The 19,063-nt window shown below is 41.1% G+C and overlaps 1 pseudogene; it reads left to right on the top strand.

The window, feature by feature from the left end:
• Window positions 1-4,518: 4,518 nt before the first annotated feature.
• LOC132363336 (large ribosomal subunit protein eL33-like) lies at window positions 4,519-4,851 on the top strand (annotated as a pseudogene).
• Window positions 4,852-19,063: the final 14,212 nt, after the last annotated feature.

A 19,063-nucleotide genomic window follows, 5' to 3' on the forward strand; every position in this document is an offset into this window, starting at 1 on the left:
GCACCAGATCCTGGGACACAGGCTGCTTTCTTCATCCTTCATCCCTGTCCCCCTGGCCATAATCATGTTTGTTTTAAGGAATTTTCCTCCTGATCATTCTGGAAAACCTGTTTTATCTCCATTCTCTCCTCTGCTGTCAGGTAAGCTCCTTATGTGTTCCCTGCATTCAGTGTCTCCAGTTTCTTTTTTCTCTTCCGTTTCCAGTCTGACCTAGACCTTCACCATCCACTGAAATAACCTTCTTATGGCCAAAGCAGTGAACTTGAAAGAGGCAAGACTGCAGGCAGATAGGTGAATAATGAAGGAGGCTATTACCCCAAACCTAGGTGAAAGAAAATGGCATCTGGAAACAAAGTGATGTCAGTGAGGGCCCACAAGGCTGGATTCCAGTTCTGAGTGAGAGAGAAATCACAGGTGACTGAGTGGGGCGGTGCTGCCACTTCCTGACATCAGGAACAGCAAGTTAGTGCTGGTGGGGGGAGGTGGACGAGAAGGTTGTATTAAACTGGCTCTGTACAGGGAAGATCACACTAAACACGAGTGAGGACTCTCCCATGCCAGGTGTCTGATGGAGGGATTCCCCCTCTACAATGGGCAGGATGGTTTGGCCCCTTAAAGATTTCTAGAAAGTAAAACCAGAAGCCAAACCTTCTTTTCTAGGAACAAAGAAGGTTATTAATTCAAACAGAAGAATGCAATCCAATATCAAAGCAATACTGATGAGTGACAACGACTAAGGCTGGAATTTTCTGTCCAGAGATGTTGAACTGTCTCTGTTTCAGAAGACTACATTGCCACGTGAAAGATAATAATAACAGATATCATTTACTGAACATTTCATATACCAGAACTTAAAACATCATGCTAAGAATTTTTCACACAGTGTTTGGCTCATTCTTCATAGCAGTTATACAAGGTAGAGAATTAATATAATCACCATTTCAGAGGATGCCAAAACACACAAAAATGAGTTAAATACTTGGCTGAGGTCACTCAGCTGGCAAGTGATGGGGCTAGAAGTCGAACCCAGGCAATCTAATGCCAGAACCCACCCTCCTAACTGCTCCGGTGCCTGAGTGTCATTCACCTATTTCTGGGACTTGTGTTCTTGGAGGTGACCTAAGAGGACCACAAGCTCCTCTGATGAGACAGCTCTGCAGATAAGGAGGAAGGATCTGAAATTTGGGGAGTCTGACTGTGGGTCAAACCTAAGAAAGTGAGGTGACCGAGATTATTACGAAGCTCCCTATTGCATCCTGGACAGTGAGATCTTTTCTGGTTATAAGAGGGCCTAAACTGGTTTTCCTGCTTAGTGAGAAGAACAAAAGAGAGATCTGATCAGAAAGTCTTGTGAAGGGGCAATATATCAGCATATCAGAGCAAGGGTGAAGGGGCAGTTCTTGAATGCAAGGTCTTTTTTTTTTTTTTCCATAAAAAAGTTTATATTTAAAATGAAAAAAAATCAGTCACAGAGGCATTCAAGTAGTAATAATGTTATACAGATTTTGCTTTTCCTTTATATCAAGACAGATTTGCAAGGACTTCCCTGGTGGTGCAGTGGTTAAGAATCCGCCTGCCAATGCAGGGGACACGGTTTCGAGCCCTGGTCCGGGAAGATCCCACATGCCGCGGAGCAACTAAGCCCGTGCATCAAAACTACTGCACTCTAGAGCCCGCGAGCCACAACTACTGAGGCCGTGTGCACAACTACTGAAGCCTGTGCGCCTAGAGCCCGTGCTCTGTAACAAGTGAAGCTACCACAAAGAGAAGCCTGCACACCTCAACGAAGGGTAGCCCCCGCTCACCACAACTAGAGGAAGCCCGTGCGCAGCAACGAAGACCCAACACGGCCAAAAATAAAAAAATAAATAATAAAATAAATTTATATAAAAAAAAAAGACAGATTTGCACAAGTGTTTGCAATAGTTTGTATACAACCCACAGTCCTTTATATACATACATACATATATAAAATAAATTTTGTTTTTTAGATTTGATTTTAAGATGGAAGTGGTCACACTAATTGGTATGTGTACAAGCCCAAGTGATCCATCGGCAACACATTTATGAATGCAAATTTTACAGGCAAGAACATTTTCATACATCTATCTGTATCTGCCTATAGACAGATACAGTAAGAAAAAAAAACTTAAAAATTAACACAAGGAAGTCTACTTTGTCAAGCTAACCCCTTATGTACTGGTTGTCATTTTGCTTTTATTGCAGAGGTGCAAAACGGAGCACCAAACTTGAATAAAATTTCATAACCCTTGTGAAAATAATCCAAACCCCAGGGATTACTTTCAAAGCCTCTCAAACATAGACCTTAGTCTGGGACTCTACTCTGCTTCTAGTTGTTTCTCTTATTTTCAGTGGCTCAGGCTTCTATCAGAAAAGACAGATTTTATTGTAAAGCATACTTAGTTTATTTTTCTGTATAGGGGAGAAAGTGTTCGACTCTGTGATTAGATGATCACTAACATGAACAAGAAGAATCAGATACAATTTTTGTTTAAAACAAAGAAAAATCCCCAAACTTCTGGGGATCTGGCATTGGCCAAACTTCCTTTGGAAGATTCCAAAGTTAAATCCCTTAAAAAGGAAAGGGAAAAAGAAATGAAATGCCAGTGTCTTTGCAAGGTCTTATTGATCAAGGAAGATAAAATCAGCCCCTCCACAATAAGAGAGAGTAAATGGTTGTAGTGACAGAAAGAGAGTTGTAGTCTCCACAAAATGACGAGTCCTTAATATTTTACAGGACTAACAATGTGATCCCATTCAAATGCATGTTTCAGTCCCTTTTTAAAGTAGCATTTTTAACCTTTTTTAACTTACAATTATAAATAAGGCCCACTTTCTTCTTCCCTGATAAGTATCACAAAATTTTATCTCTGCTTCCTAAGTGTCAGGAGACCCTCTTCTCCTTACCTGAAAGTCCTGAGGCTACAACTTCCCTACTGACCAGAGGATCTCAGTTTGTCCTCTTAAGAATAAAAGGAGTCATACAACCTTGGTGTGGTAGGGAACCAGGGTGTGATGGTCCTTTGGCTACTGGCTGGTGAGCATTTCCCTCCTCCCTTGTTGCCATGCAATCGTTGGAAATAACAAAGATTTATTTTTAAATTTTGAGTCTGTGGCCTTTTTTTCATACCAATTGGATATCAGCTTGGCAGAATCTGGAGCCATGTAGACCCTGAGGGTGGCCTAGGTAGACTATGGAATGTCCTCTTTACATTGTCTCCACTACCCAGGGATGCCATAGTTAATTTCTGCCTCAAGCTGTTTTCAGATCAGAAAGACTTGATTTTTCTGGCAGGGATCATAAACTGTAGGTGTCTGTCCAGAGTCCACGCCAGCTCTCTCCACTTCTTATCACTTTCCAACATAACCCTTAAAAATTGGGTAACTTTTTGTCTGTAGGGCAAAGTGACTTTCTATAGGAACTCTTCAGTCCAAGAGTCAGGAAGGGAGGTCTACTCCGAGCTCATTTTGTTTTAGACACATGGAGCAAGGAGAACTCTAGTGGCCAGGCTGTGTTTTCTACAGATCATTCCTCATTAAAAGGAACTCGAGCGCCTTGGAGAAGTGGCTGATTCCAGAGACTACCAGGTTCATATCAAAAGAACTCAGGAGGGACTTCCCTGGTAGTGCAGTGGTTAAGAATCCGCCTGCCAATGCAGAGGACACAGGTTCAATCCCTGGTCCGGGAAGATCCCACATGCCGTGGAGCAACTAAGCCCATGCGCCACAACTACTGAGCCTGTGCTCTAGAGCTTGAGAGCCACAACTACTGAGCCCGTGTGCCACAACTACTGAAGCCTGCACGCCTACAGCCCGTGCTCTGCAACAAGAGAAGCCACTGCAATGAGAAGCCCGTGCACCACAACCAAGAGTAGTCCCCCACTCGCTGCAACTAGAGAAAGCCCGTGCACAGCAGTGAAGACCCAACGCAGCCAAAAATATATAATTAATTAATTAATTAAAAAGAAAAACCTCAGGAGCCTTCTAGAAAAAACTCTCACTGGCCAAGAATGGTTAATTTGAACATCGCTAAGGTTAATAATTGCAACAGATTAAAACACATCAAATGTATTTACGCCTTGTGTTTAAAATAATACTTTAAAAAACGCCAACTAATTGGTCACTTTTGGAGGGTGCTAGTGAACTGATTCATTAAACTTGAAAACTGGTAACTAGAGCAAAGAAGTAATCATTACTCCTGTATTTCCTATGCACACTACTTCAGAGTAACCAATACTTGACAAGCAAACTTTCTTTTTATAGAACTACACACGGAAAGAAGGAACAATAGAATTAGAATATCAGCATCTTGCAATCTCTAATGAATTCATCTAGTCAATGAAAATCAGTGGCTGCTAACATCACAAAGAACACAACTGGACTTTCTGTACCACCTGATAGAAGTACACACAACACTACTCACAAAATTGTCCTGGAGCTCAGTCATCTTGGAACCGGTGGAGGCCTGCTGGGAACAGAACTTCTAAAACAACAAATATGTCTGGAAGGCTGTGGTCCAAGGCCATTTTTGCTGGCTATACGTGGGGTCTATGGAACCAGAGGGAACACACAGCTCTCTTGAAAATTGAAGGTGTATATGCTCGAGATGAAACTGAATTCTATCTAGGCAAGAGATGTGCTAATGTGTACAAAGCAAAGAACAACACAGTAACTCCTGGTGGAAAACCTAACAAAACCAGAGTAATCTGAGGAAAGATAACTCATGTTCATGGAAACACTGGCATGGTTTGTGCCAAATTCCGAAGCAACCTTCCTGCTAAGGCCATTGGACACAGAATCCACGTGATGCTGTACCTTTCAAGGACTTAAACTTATTGAAAGTAAATAAATAAAAGTGTGGATCTGTTCTCTTGTAAAAAACTAAAAAAAAATTGTCTTGGAAATTAAAAATCCAATGTCAGTCAGGTTAATCATTAGATCCAATTTACAAGAAACTTAAAGGACAGAGGAACATGTTAAATGACAAGACTAGGATGCAAAATCCAGTGGACAATGGAAACTATGGGAAATACAACCCAATTTCTTCAACAACAACAAGAAGATTTATGGGCGTATTAATCAAGGTTCTCCAGAGAAACAGAACCAATAGTATAGATAGATAGGTAGATAGATAGATCAATCTAGAGAAGAGTGAATTATTATAAGAAATTGGCTCACATGATTATGGTGACTGACAAGTCCTAAGATCTGCAGTCAGCAAGCTGGAGACCCAGGAGAGGTGATGGTGTACTTCTGTTCCAAAGGCCAGCAGTTTCTAGACCCAGGAGAAGCTGAAGCTTCAGTTCGAACCCAAAGGCAAAGGGAAAAAATGATAATCCAGCTTAAAGGCAGCCAGTAGGTGGAATTCTCCCTTATTCAGGAGAGGGTCAGGTTTTTGTGCTATTCAGACCATCAACTGATTGTGTGAGGCCCACCCCCATTAGGGAGAGCAAGCTGCTTTACACAGTCTATTTATTTAAATGTTAAACTCATCCCTCCCCCCCAAAAAACCACCAAAAACAAAAAGAAACACACTCTCACAGAAACAACTAGAAAAATATTTGACTAAATATCTGGGAAATAATATTTGACCAAATATCTGGCCCAGTAAAGTTGACGTGTAAGAATATCTATCACAGTGGGATAAGTCTGGATTAAAAGAGACTAACTAAAGAGACATTCAGCAATGAATGGAACATATTTGGATTCTAATCCTGACCAAGAAAAACTGTATGATTTTTTTTTAAGTAATGTGATAAATAAAATGTGAACACTGGTTATTTGATGATGTAAATGAATTCTTTTAAAAACTTTTTAGGTGGGAGAATGATATTGTTAAGTTTTTTAAAAGAGTCCTACACCCTTGCTGATACATATTCAAATATTTACAGATAAAATTCTATGACCTCTGGGATTTGCTTTAAAATAATAAAATAATCTGGGATGGTGGAAGTGGGAGCTATAGATATTAGCCTTGTGTTGATAAATATTGAAGCTAGGTGATAGGTATGTGGAAATTCATTATATTATTTTCTCTAATTTTGTAAATACTTGAAATTTTCCACATAAAATTTTTTTCTTTGTAAAAGCTTTATCTTCTAAGACACATGAAATATTTAAAATAAATTGCTTCAAATCAGATTGTGTTTAATTGTTACTGATCTCTCTGCTCTATCTAAATAGTCAATTCTGGACTTCCCTGGTGGCACAGTGGTTAAGAATCCACCTGCCAATGCAGGGGACACAGGTTCAAGCCCTGGCTGGGGAAGATCCCACATGCCGCGGAGCAACTAAGCCCGTGCGCCACAACTACTGAGCCTGCACTCTAGAGGCCATGAACCACAACTACTGAGCCCATGTGCCACAACTACTGAAGCCCGCGTGCCTAGAGCCTGTGCTCCGCAACAAGAGAAGCCACCACAATGAGAAGCCCGCACACTGCAACGAAGAGTAGCCTCCGCTCGCCACAACTAAAGAAAAGCCCACGTGCAGCAATGAAGACCCAGTGCAGCCAAAAATAAATAAATAAATAAATTTTAAAATAAATAAATAACTAAATAGTCAACTCAGAGCCTGCCCTTCAGATGTTTATCAAAGTACACATTTCTCCTGAAACTCCACAGCACATAAACGTTTTTTAAAAAAGAAAGTCATTATTTTTCAATCGCTCATAAAATAATTAAAGTGAAAATCAGTGGATGTTAAAAAAAATGGGTAAATGGTTGATAGGAAGCTTTATAATGAAGATATCAATCTTTCAGTATTGGAACCCACTTATCAATGTTGTCCATCAAAGTGGGATAATTGAACATTATGCACATCCTGATATGATGGATTGTGAAGTACATAGTACCACCTATGAAGTATTCTTGCCAAAAAGACCTTTTCAAGGGGTTAGATCTAACTTCCAACATACAGGACATTTAGAAGCTAAAGAAACAAGTTAAACCACACCATGAAGAAGCATCCATCCAAAACCTTTTGTTGAACATCCCACAGCACAACTCACCAGTTTCTTCAACCAATCAGTGGCATAAATGAGTGGGGGAGAGTGGGGAGGGACATTATTCTGGATTTAAAATATTTGAGAGACATAACACCCAAATGCAATATGTGGCCATTGCTTGGGTACAAACTAACTGTAAAAAAAATATTTTGTAGACAATCAGAGAAATTTAAATAAGAAATGGGTATTAGATTACATTAAGGAATTATTTTTTGTTAGTTATTTAAGAAAAATCATTATTTTTAAGGTGGATATTGGATTATTTAGGGGTGAAGTGATATGATGTCTGAGTTTTGCTTTAAAATATTCTAGCTGAAAAAAAAGTGCTAGTTGAAAAAAGACTGTTAAAACTGAGTAAAGAGTACACTGCAATGTTTTTTCTATTTCTGTATAATCTTGGAAATTTCCATAATAAAAAACAAACTGAAACATTAAGTGCCATTCTCCATAAGTTGGAATTGGTTTAAGTTTGAGCCCAAATTGTAGTTTTCTCTTAATATATCCAAGGATCATGATGGACTTCTGTTCTCCGCTTTTCTTGTAGTTGACACCTCGAGTTACGCACTCTAGCAGACTTCAGGTTTTATGATTACTCCTTCCAGAACTAGCCTAGAGATCTAGACACAACAACTGAGCTATTAAGTGGACAATTTGTTTTTCTTTGAACTTCCAGACAGAATTTTCTCTCCTCATCTTCTATGCTGATGACTCCCAAATTCATATTTCTAACCCAGACCTCTCTGGTAGTTTTAAAACATGTCTATCAATTCTTTGATAATCCTTCCATCAAAGATGGAGTCTAATTCCCCTTGGCTTAAAAATGGCCCGGCCTTATGAGTTTCTTCTAACAAATAGAATGTGTGTAATAGGATATGTTGGCAGCGATGCTGCATGACTTCAGAGGTTAAGTTAGAGGAGGTGATATACTTCCTCCTGGTTCTCTCTCTCAAGATGCATGCTTTAGAGCCCTGAACCACCACATGAATATTCTGGTACCCTGAAGCTGCCTGGAGAGACGACGAACAGAGATCACATGGAGACAGAGACAGGTGCCCAAGGTGCTTCAGCTGTTCCAGACCCAGAATGTTCCCAACCCAACATCAGGCATGTGAGTAAAGAGTCTTCCAAGTGACACCAGTCCCAGCCATCCTTTGACTGCAACCTCGTGAGATGCCCAAGCCAGAACATTTCAATCACGTCACTTCAAATTTCTGACCCACGAAAACAATGAAAAACTATAAATTACTACTATTGTATAAAGCCACTGAGTTTTGGGGGTGATTTAGTACATTGAGTAATAGATATTCAGAACATCCTCTGACTTCCACACAGACATCGCCCGAAAGAATTCAGGACATAACACCCCAAAATATGCCACTTTGGCATATTGATTATTTTGAACTGAAGGCACTTGAAAAACAACAGATGCAGGAAGGGCTCTCTGACCTCCCTTTTTCTACTGGAAAACACACCATAAAATCTCCCATGAAAAAAGTACCCTCCCTGTAGCAGGAAGAAAAGAACATCCTTATCACCAGAAACTGGGAATTGACACTGAATTGGATCTGTACAAACTTATTAAAATAATCCTTGTCTTTCACTAGTTTCCCCCATGTATCTCCTAGTCACTTCCCTACAATTTACTGCCCCTAGTCTTATCAAGTCGTCACAAATTTATTGTCTCTTTCTCTAAAGGGTATATAAGCTTTTTGCTCTGGTCACTTCTTTGGGCCTTCATTTTCTTGTGAAGATTTCCATGTACATGTAAAATTCTAATAAAACGTGTATACTTTTCTCCTGTTAACCTGTCTTATGTCAGTTTAATTCTTAGGCCCAGCTGGAGACTCTAAGAGAACAGAGGAGAAATTTTTTCTCCCATCTCTCCAGTCCTATTGGTTTATAGTTTTCTCCTCTTGCTAAGTAGCTCATTATCTTCATATATAATCCACCTCCCATCCCCAGAAACTTAGCTTCATGTTTGATTTTCTTTTGGTACCTAGAAGAGTCCTTCCCTCAATCTTCTAAATTTATTAATCTGCCTTGTTTTTTCCTGTAATTCTTATTTGGTAGCATCCTGGGCATTTGTGCAGTATTTTAAAAAAATTCCCAAGTGCAGCCAGGACAGACAACATATGAAAGAGACTGATTCTTACTCATGTATGCAAACTTGGAATGCAGATCCGAGTGTTTCATGAAAATAATTATCTCTGATGAAAGTAGAAGAACCATTAAACTCTGATATGAGTTGTTAATGAAAGCAACAATTTATTTTCCTTGAAAGAAAATTAAAAGAATTAGACTCATAACCATTTAGGAATCTAAGTAGTAAAGATAACAGTCAGTTCAAAAGCTAGGATGAAGGTCTGAATGGCCAATGGTCTGTAAGAAATCCAGTTTTGAAGACTGATAGAGGCCTGGATTAGAAATATCTGCACCCAGATTTCCCCGGTGGCTCAGTGGTTAAGAATCTGCCTGCCAATGCAGGGAACACAGGTTTAATCCCTGGTCTGGGAAGATCCCACATGCTGTGGAGCAACCAAGCCCGTGCGCCACAACTACTGAGCCCATGTGCCACAACTACTGAAGCCTGGGCACCTAGAGCTCGTGCTCCACAGCAAGAGAAGCCACTTCAATGAGAAGCCCATGCACCACAACGAAGAGTAGCCCCTGCTCACCACAACTAGAGAAAGCCCATGCGCAGCAACAAAGACACAACACAGCCAAAAAAAAAAAAGTATATATATATGTGTATATATATATATATCTGCACCCAAAGCAATGTTTCTGTATACACTACTCACCTGCTCATTCCTACCAAGAAATAAATGCATACATTTTCTTTGGACTTTATTTCTCTTGGCCTTGACCTGCACTTGGGACGGAAAGAGTGGGAGGAACTAAGAGAATCTTTCCGAGTAAAGGAAAGAGGGAGGAGCAGAAGAGGGTAAGAAGGACTTGGAATGCCCAAGACAGGAGGAAATGGAGAGAGAAGGACACACATGTTAAGGGGGGTTGCGTCCTGGATGAGGTCACATGGAATTTCCTTTGGGGGGCTTCCGTCAGCATACCTCTAGCTCAGAAGGAAGAGCTGTCTGTCTTGTCTTGAGAGGAATGTTTGGTCACAAATGTAAATAAATAGAAAAATGCCATTGTAGTGTAACATCTAAATATGCAGCTTTATACACCTCCAGGTTAGGATGTGTTAAACCAAAGAATAAATCTCTGAGAAGTAAATACAATAATTGGTGTTTGTGAAGAAAGTAGGAGAGGAAAAGAGGGGGCAAAGGGAAAGGAGGCGGGGGGAGAGAGAGAGAGAGAGAGGGAGAGGGAGAAAGTAATCCTTCAGAAATTCTACCAAAAAAAAAAAAGAAAGAAAGAAAGACCAGGTTCAATGTCATCTGTAGTGCAACATATTGGAACATAAAATAAATCAGTATCTCAGTCCCTAGATATTTTAACACAATGAATAACTCACCTAAGGCAATGCATATTTAATAGAAAAGGCCCAAACTGGAGCACCGCAGTAATTTAGAACGAACATAAACAGCTTCTGATATTAGGATCATTGAGTGTGATGTGTTTTGGGAAAACAGCTCTCTCCGTTTTTGACAAATACCACATCTGAGATGACATCTGAATAATTAATATATTTAGCCTCCATAATACATTTTCAGAAGGAATGTGTTACCCTGGGTACAAATTTTCAAATAGCAAACAGCACTTCTTGTCATCACCTATTTAGCCAGCTGTGCTGCTGTGCAGGCAAAAGCAAACAAGTAACAGATGTTCCCAGAACTTAAAGCATGAGGCAATTTCAAACATTGCTAGCTACATTGGTTAGGGATGAAAGGTGTCTGCACTGGAAAACAGATTAGTTTATCCATTAAGAGTAGTAGATAATGGAATAAAATCCACCACCTGCTAGTTATGTGATCTTGAGCTAACTTAACTTCCCAAGCCTCAGTCTTCTCATCTATAAAATGAGAAATTATCTGTATGAATAGTATGTACTTCCTAGGAGTACATACTATTAATAACACATATACCTGGCACAGGGTAAATGTTCAATAGATGTTACCTACTTATTATTGCACTTTTTTAATATAAATTTATTTACTTTGGGCTGCGTTTGGTCTTCATTGCTGCATGCGGGCTTTCTCTAGTTGTGGCAAGTGGGGGCTACCCTTCGTTGTGGTGCATGTGCTTCTCATTGCAGTGGCTTCTCTTGTTGTGGAGCACGGGCTCTAGACATGCCGGCCTCAGTAGTTGTGGCATGTGGGCGCAGTAGCTGTGGCGCACAGGCTTAGTTGCTCCGCAGCATGTGGGATCTTCCTGGACCAGGGCTCGAACCCGTGTCCCCTACATTGGCAGGCGGATTCTTAACCACTGCGCCACCAGAGAAGTCCTATTATTGCACTTTTTGAATTGCGTATGTAAGAGCTTTAGACAGGAAGGAAATGATGTGAAGAAAGCAAGCTGGTTTGGTACAGTGGTTCTACAGAGCTGCTGCTTGGTGGAAGAAGAAGAAGAAGGAAAAGGAGGAGGAGAAGGAGAAGAAGAAGGAGGAGGAGAAGAAGAGGAAGAAGAAGAAGGGGGAGGAGGAAGAGGCGAGGGAGAGGGGGAGGAGGAGAAGAAAAAGGAGGAGGAGGAGGGGAGGGGGAGGGGGAGGAGTGTGAGTGAAGTTCAACTTTTATCCTCTACATATGGAATTTCTGTGCAAAATTTCAATTAAAAAATAAATACTGCTATTTTAAAATAATTTAAAATAAGTGATAGTGGGTAGAGCCTTTGATTGCAATTCTATACATTATATATCTATGATCAAACTCTTATAAAACTTGGGATAAAAGGACTTACATAATATGACAAATGGTATCTATAAAAAAATCTACAGCAACTATATACTTAACAGTAAAATGTTCAAAGATTTCCCTCTGAGATAAGAATGAGAAAGGGATGTCTGCTCTCCACTCAATCTTGTACTAGTCAGTGCAGTAAAGCCAGGAAAAAGAAATAAAAGTTATAAAGATTGGAAATGAAACAATATGTGTGATTCATTTCAAATATCATTTTAAACATAAAAATTCAATATAGTCCATAGATAAATTAGATTTAATAAAATTTCATTAAAATTGAGGGTACAAAATCAATATACAAAACTCAATTCTATTTCTATACCCTAGCAACAAATAGAAAATAAATTTTTAAAAAGACATAATTTTCTACACTTTCAGAAATATCAAATATGTGGTAGTAAATCAAGCAAATGAAATGTTACTGAGATAAATTTTTAAAAAGCAAAATAAACAAAGGGATATAACATGTTCTTAGATTAGAAGACTCAAAGTTGAAAGGATGTCAATTCTTCCTAAACTGACTTCCAGTTCAACGTAATCTCAACCAAAATCTCACAGGAATTTTGTGACTTGAGAAGGTAATACTAAAATTTACATGAAAATGCAAATGGCTAAGAATAGTCAAAAACCATTGAAGAAGAAGAAGATAGGAGCACTTGCTTTACTGATATCAAGACTTGTTATAGTAACAAAGACAGTAAGTTATCACTACAAGAATAGAGAAATACAGAGTCCAGAAAGAGACCCATATGCTTTTGGACACTTGCTTTCTGTAAAAGGTGGCCCTGCAGAGAAGCAGAGGAAAGACAGTATTTTCAATGATGGGTACCCTGTTAGGAAAAAACAAAACTTGACTGCTACTTCACACAATAATACAAAAATTAATTCCAGATAGATTTTGGTTCTAAATGTAAAAGGCAAAAAGGTAGTTTCTAGACAGTACCTGAGGAGATTATAACTTTGGGCAGGGAAATGTTTCCTAAACAGAACATTTAAAAGCATTATCCATTAAGGAAAAGTTTGATAAATTGGACTAAATAAATGATTGTCAAAAGATACCATTAAGAGAGTGAAAATGGGGCTTCCCTGGTGGCGCAGGGGTTGAGAATCTGCCTGCCAATGCAGGGGACACAGGTTCGATCCCTGGTCCAGGAAGATCCCACATGTCACGGCAGCAACGAAGCCCATGGGCTGCAACTACTAAGCCTGCGCTCTAGAGCCCGTGAGCCACAACTACCAGGCCCGCATGCCACAACTACTGAAGCCTGTGCGCCTAGAGCCCATGTTCTGCAATAAGAGAAGCCACCGCAATGAGAAGCCCGTGCACCGCAACAAAGAGTAGCTCCCACTCGCTGCAACTAGAGAAAGCCCACGCACGGCACCAAAGACCCAACACAGCCATAAATAAATAAATAAATAAGTTAGAAAAAAAAAAGCTAAGCATGCACAGAATCCTATGACCCAGTAATTCCACTCCTAGATATATGTCTAACAGAAATTAATCAAGAGTCATGTACTAGAATGTTTATAGCAACATATTTATGATATCTGAAAACTGGAAATAACATAATGCCCATCAACAATGGAATATATAAATAAAGTGTGGTATGTACATACTGTGGAATACTACACAGAAATAGCTACATGAAGCAATATGAATGAATCTATTTTTTTTAATTAATTTATTTATTTATTTATTTTTGGCTGCATTGGATCTTCATTGCTGCACATGGGCTTCTACTCTTTGTTGCAGTGCATGGGCTTCTCATTGCGGTGGCTTCTCTTGTTGTGGAGCACGGGCTCTAAAGCATGCAGGCTTCAGTAGTTGTGGCACGCGGGCTCAGTAGTTGTGGCTCGCAGACTCTAGAGCACGGGCTCAGCAGTTATGGCGCACGGGCTTAGGTGCTCCGCAGCATGTGGGATCTTCCCAGACCAGGGCTCGAACCCGTGTCCCCTGCATTGGCAGGCGGATTCTTAACCCCTGCATCATGAGGGAAGTCCATGAATGAATCTTACAGACATAATGAACAAGAAAAGTCAGACATTGATTACATACTACATGATTCTGTTTACATAAATGTCAATGAAAAATTAATCAGTTGATCTAAGAAAAAAATGGAAAATTTTATTCGAGCCAAATTTGAGGATTATTATCTGGGAAGAGCATCTCAGAAAGCTCTGAGAACTGTTCTGTCTGTTAGAAGTCAAGACACAGTTATATAACTGTCTTGAGACAGAGGGCTGTACATCAAATGATGTATTATTGACAGTTTACATCATCCATATCTAAGCAACGCTGTGGTGGGTCATGTGACCCCTTACAAGATCAAAAGGAATGTTATCTTTTAAGGAGTTGTCTTGTTGGTGCCAGGAGAATGTTGCTGTTTATGGTTGAGCAGGTATTCCTGCTGATGGCGGAGGTCTGGTTGATGCATAATGCAGACACACCATGCACAGTGGGGGAAGTGAGGAGGCCAAAGGGCAGAGAAGAATTTTTATGCTTAAATTTTTCTTGTCTTGCCATAAAATATGAAATTGATTTCACATAAAGTTTAAATAGGCATAGGTAAACTGTGGTGTTAAAGTCAAGAGATTACTTTGGGGGATACAGGAGGGAGTACTGATTGGGAAGGAGTATGAGAGGGGCTTCTAGGGTGTTAGCAATACTCACTGTTTTGTTTTTTTTTTGTTTTTGGCTGCACCATGTGGCTTGTGGGATCTTAGTTCCTGGACCAGGGATCAAACCCAGGCCCTCGGTAGTGAAAGCACAGAGTCCTAACCACTGGACTGCCAGGGAATTCCCTATTTTCATTTTTAAAAGTTAAAAATTAAAAAAAGTGGGGCTTCCCTGGTGGCGCAGTGGTTAAGAATCCGCCTGCCAATGCAGGGGACACGGGTTCGAGCCCTGGTCCAGGAAGATCCCACGTGCTGCAGAGCAACTAAGTCCACGCGCCACAACTACCGAGCCTGTGCGCCTAGTGCCCGTGCTCTGCAACAAGAGAAGGCACCGCAATGAGAAGCCTGCGCACTGCAACAAAGAGTAGCCCCCGCTCACCGCAACTAGAGAAAGCCCGTGCGCAGCAACGAAGACCCAATGCAGCCAAAAATAAATAAATTAAATAAATAAATTTAAATAAATAAATAATTTAAAAGTCAAGTAGCTCAATTGTGAAAAGGCATAGAGAGCTAAGAGTAGTAGGAGAGACTTGAACGTGTGTAAATGTGGAGGAGGTAGCCCTCTTTGCGTGGTGAGCAGCACCTCAGTCTCATAAATGCTGCTGGAAGGGAAACTGCAGACACAGGCTGAAGATAGCACAGGAGAGAAAGAACAATGAGTGGACTAAGAAAACCACTTCTCTTTAGAGACACATTGTTCTCATAGTTTCCCTCCCAGGGCCTATGTAAGAAACCACCTCCAGCAGTTGAAATAATCAACTCTTTTACATTAACATGTAACCCTGGGCTTCCCTGGTGGCGCAGTGGTTGAGAATCTGCCTGCCAATGCAGGGGACACGGGTTCGAGCCCTGGTCTGGGAAGATCCCACATGCCGCGGAGCGGCTAGGCCCGTGAGCCACAATTACTGAGCCTGCGCGTCTGGAGCCTGTGCTCCGCAACAAGAGAGGCCGCGATACTGAGAGGCCCGCGCACCGCGATGAAGAGTGGTCCCCACTTGCTGCAACTAGAGAAAGCCCTCGCACAGAAACGAAGACCCGACACAGCCATAAATAAATAAAAATAAATAAATAAATATTTAAAAAAAAAAAAAAAAACAAAACAAAACAAAAAAAAAACATGTAACCCTATCGTTCTAGAGTTGGATGTACCATTAGAAGTCATACATTCTAAGTCCTCAACCAGATGCATAAAAAGACTGACAGCAGTTTAACTGTTAGCATTCCACACCCTTCAACTGGACTATGGAGTAAATCTACCATGTAGGTTAAGAGTCAGATTGCGAGGCTGGGGAGGAGATTTCGGTCTCCTGAAATCTCACATCTCAGTTTGGCTTAGGCCTGAATTGTTTCACTTTGAAGGAGATAATTTTGCCTCGAGCTTTAGGCCATGTAAGAGTGGAGAATCTTAAATCCTCAGAAGTTGTTCTGAGGAGGGCGGGTCACCTAGGGTAGGGTGACCAACTGTCTTGGTTTGCAGAGGACTGAGGGGATGTTAGGACAGTCCCTCTAGATGGGACTGGAATCATCTAAAGGCTCACGGATTACATGTCTGGTGGTTAATGCTGACTATTGTCTGGGAGTTTAGCTGGAGTTATCAACTGGAATACCTTCACATGAACTCTCCATGTGGCTGCTGGGGCATCCTCACAGCATGACAGCTGTGTTCCAAGACCAAGCGTCCCAAGAGAACCAAGCAGAGTTGTGTCATCTTTTATGGTCTAGCTTCAGAAGTTGCATCACATCACCCAGTCGCTCAAATTCAAGGGGAAGAAAGGAAAATCACTCTCTCAGATCCTTCTCACAGTCTTCCACATCTAATAAGTCCATTTCTAGCCTGTGGGTTCTACAGGGTGTTTTTTTTCCCTTTGATTTTTAAACATAGACTGGAATTCCTAAATGATGGCAAAGAGTGAGAGCAATGTGGCTTGCAAGGTCATCTGTTCACGGTTCAGGTATACTTTATTTATTTATTTATTTAAAAGAATTTTATTTTATTTCATTTCATTTCATTTCATTTTGGCTGTGTCAGGTCTTGGTTGTGGCAGGCGGGATCGTCATTGAGGCATGCAGGCTCTTTGTTGCGGTGCACGGGCTTCTCTCTAGTTGTGGCCTGCAGGCTCCAGAGAGCGTGGGCTCTGTAGTTTGCAGCACACAAGCTCTCTAGTTGAGGCGCATGACCTCAGTAGTTGTGGTAGGCGGGCTTAGTTGCCCTGCAGCATGTGGAATCTTAGTTCCCTGACAAGGGGTCGAACCCGCTTCCCCTGCATTGTAAGGTGGATTCTTTACCGCTGGACCACCAGGGAAGTCCCCAGGTGTATTTTATAACTTTGGGTGACTTTATATGAATGCAGAGTGGGAGCTGACCACCTGATGTGGTAAAAAGACAACCAGCTTAGGAGTCAGAAATTCTGTCTCCTTCTACTGGCATCTCCATTGATTCATCTTGTGACACCTTGTGACATTATGTCTCAGGTGCCTCATTTTTGAAATGAAAGTGATAGCAATGCTTGACCTATTCACTTGACAGCTGGAGGAATCAAACAAGGTAAGTATGACAAAATGCTGTGGAAATGTAAGGTTTTACAATACTATATGAAAGTGTCAAGTTTAGCATCTCTTGTCTTCAGACAGGCATAGTACAGAAGCAAAAACAGGAACAGGCTTGGATGGGAATGCAGTATAGATGACCTTTGAGGCCCTGTCAGAGGCCCTGCAATTAAGACCCTTAACCAACAAATTACTTATGCCTGACTTATGAATTAAAACTTTTTTGACAAAGTGTGAGCCAACTAACAAATGACAAAGCTGTGTTCAATATATCAATACAGGGGTGGAGTCAAGATGGCAGTGTGGGCACACACTGAATTAGCATCTCCCCACAACTAGGGCACCTGCCAGGCGCTGGTGGGAGACCCTGATGCCCAAGGAGACAGGAGGAACCCCCAAGTGAACCGGTAGGATGTGGGGGGACTGAGGGGAGAGGAGAAGTGGAGGCCAGACAGGATCGGTGCCCCTGAGGCTGGTGAGATCAGGAGAGGCAGGCGAGAGGGGCCCTCTGGGAGCAGCGGGAAGGAGCGGAGGGCATTTGCCCCGCCCACTCAAGCCCAGGAAGCCTGCTGGGCTCCCAGGTGAGGTCTCCCTGCCCTCTGAGACCAGGGGTGGGGGGCACACCTGGGCCCCTTCCATTCTTTGAGCCTAAGCCCCACCCCCCAAAGCCCCCAGGACCTTTTCCAGCCCTGTGGGTCCTAAGCATAGGCCCCACCCACTGCCCAAACCTTGCCCTTGCTTAGGTCCTGCCATCCACATCCAAGACCTTGTCCCCCCCATTTTTTTTCTTTTCTCTCCTCCTCTTTTTTTTACTATTGTGGTACTGTTGTACCTTCCAGTTGTTGATTCATCTATATTTTTATTTTTATATTCTTTCTACCGTATTGTTAGTTTCCTAGTCTAATTTTATTTTTGACTTTGTTATTGTTCTTTATTTTTTTTTTTTGCCACCCCATGAGGCTTGTGGGATCTTGGTTCATGAGTTAGGGGTCGGGCTGAAGCTCCTGCAGTGGGAGCTCTGAGTCCAAACCACTGGACTAACAGAGAACCACAGACCCCAGGGAATATTCATTGGAGTGAGGTCTCACGGAGGTCCTCATCTCAGCACCAAGACCCAGCTCTACCTAACAGCCTACAAACTCCAGCGTTGGAAGCCTCAGGGCAGACAACCAGTAAGACAGGAACACAATCCTATTCATAAAAAAAAAAAAAAAAAAAAAAAGAGACAGCAAATATATGTACAGATGAAGGAGCAAGGTAAAAACCTACAAGACCAAATAAATGAAGAGGAAATAGGCCATCTACCAGAAAAAGAACTCAGAGTAAGATAGTAAAGATGATCCAGAATCTTGGAAATAGAATGGAGGCACGGATTGAGAAAATACAAGAAATGTTTAACAAAGATCTAGAAGGACTAAAGAACAAACAAACAGAGATGAACAACACAATAACTGAAATGAAAAATACACTAGAAGGAATCAATAACAGAATAACTGAGGCAGAAGAACGAATAAGTGAGCTGGAAGACAAAATGGTGGGAATAACTGCCGAGGAGCAGAACAAAGAAAAAAGAATGAAAAGAATTGAAGACAATCTCAGAGAACTCTGGGACAACACTAAACGCACCAACATTCAAATTATAGGGGTCCCAGAAGAAGAAGGAAAAAGAAAGTGTCTGAGAAAATATTTGAAGAGATTATAGTCGAAAACTTCCCTAATATGGGAAAGGAAATAGCCAATCAAGTCCAGGAAGCAAGACAGTCCCATACAGGATAAACCTCAGGAAAAACAGCCCAAGACACATATTAATCAAACTAACAAAAATTAAATTCAAAGAAAAAATATTAAAAGCAGCAAAGAAAAAACAAAAAATAACATACAAAGGAATCTCCATAAGGTTATCAGCTGATTTTTCAGCAGAAACTCTGCAGGCCAGAAGGGAGTGGCAGGATATACT

This window comes from Balaenoptera ricei, chromosome 3 (genome assembly GCF_028023285.1).
Source record: "Balaenoptera ricei isolate mBalRic1 chromosome 3, mBalRic1.hap2, whole genome shotgun sequence".
Classification (NCBI taxonomy): Eukaryota; Metazoa; Chordata; class Mammalia; order Artiodactyla; family Balaenopteridae; genus Balaenoptera; species Balaenoptera ricei.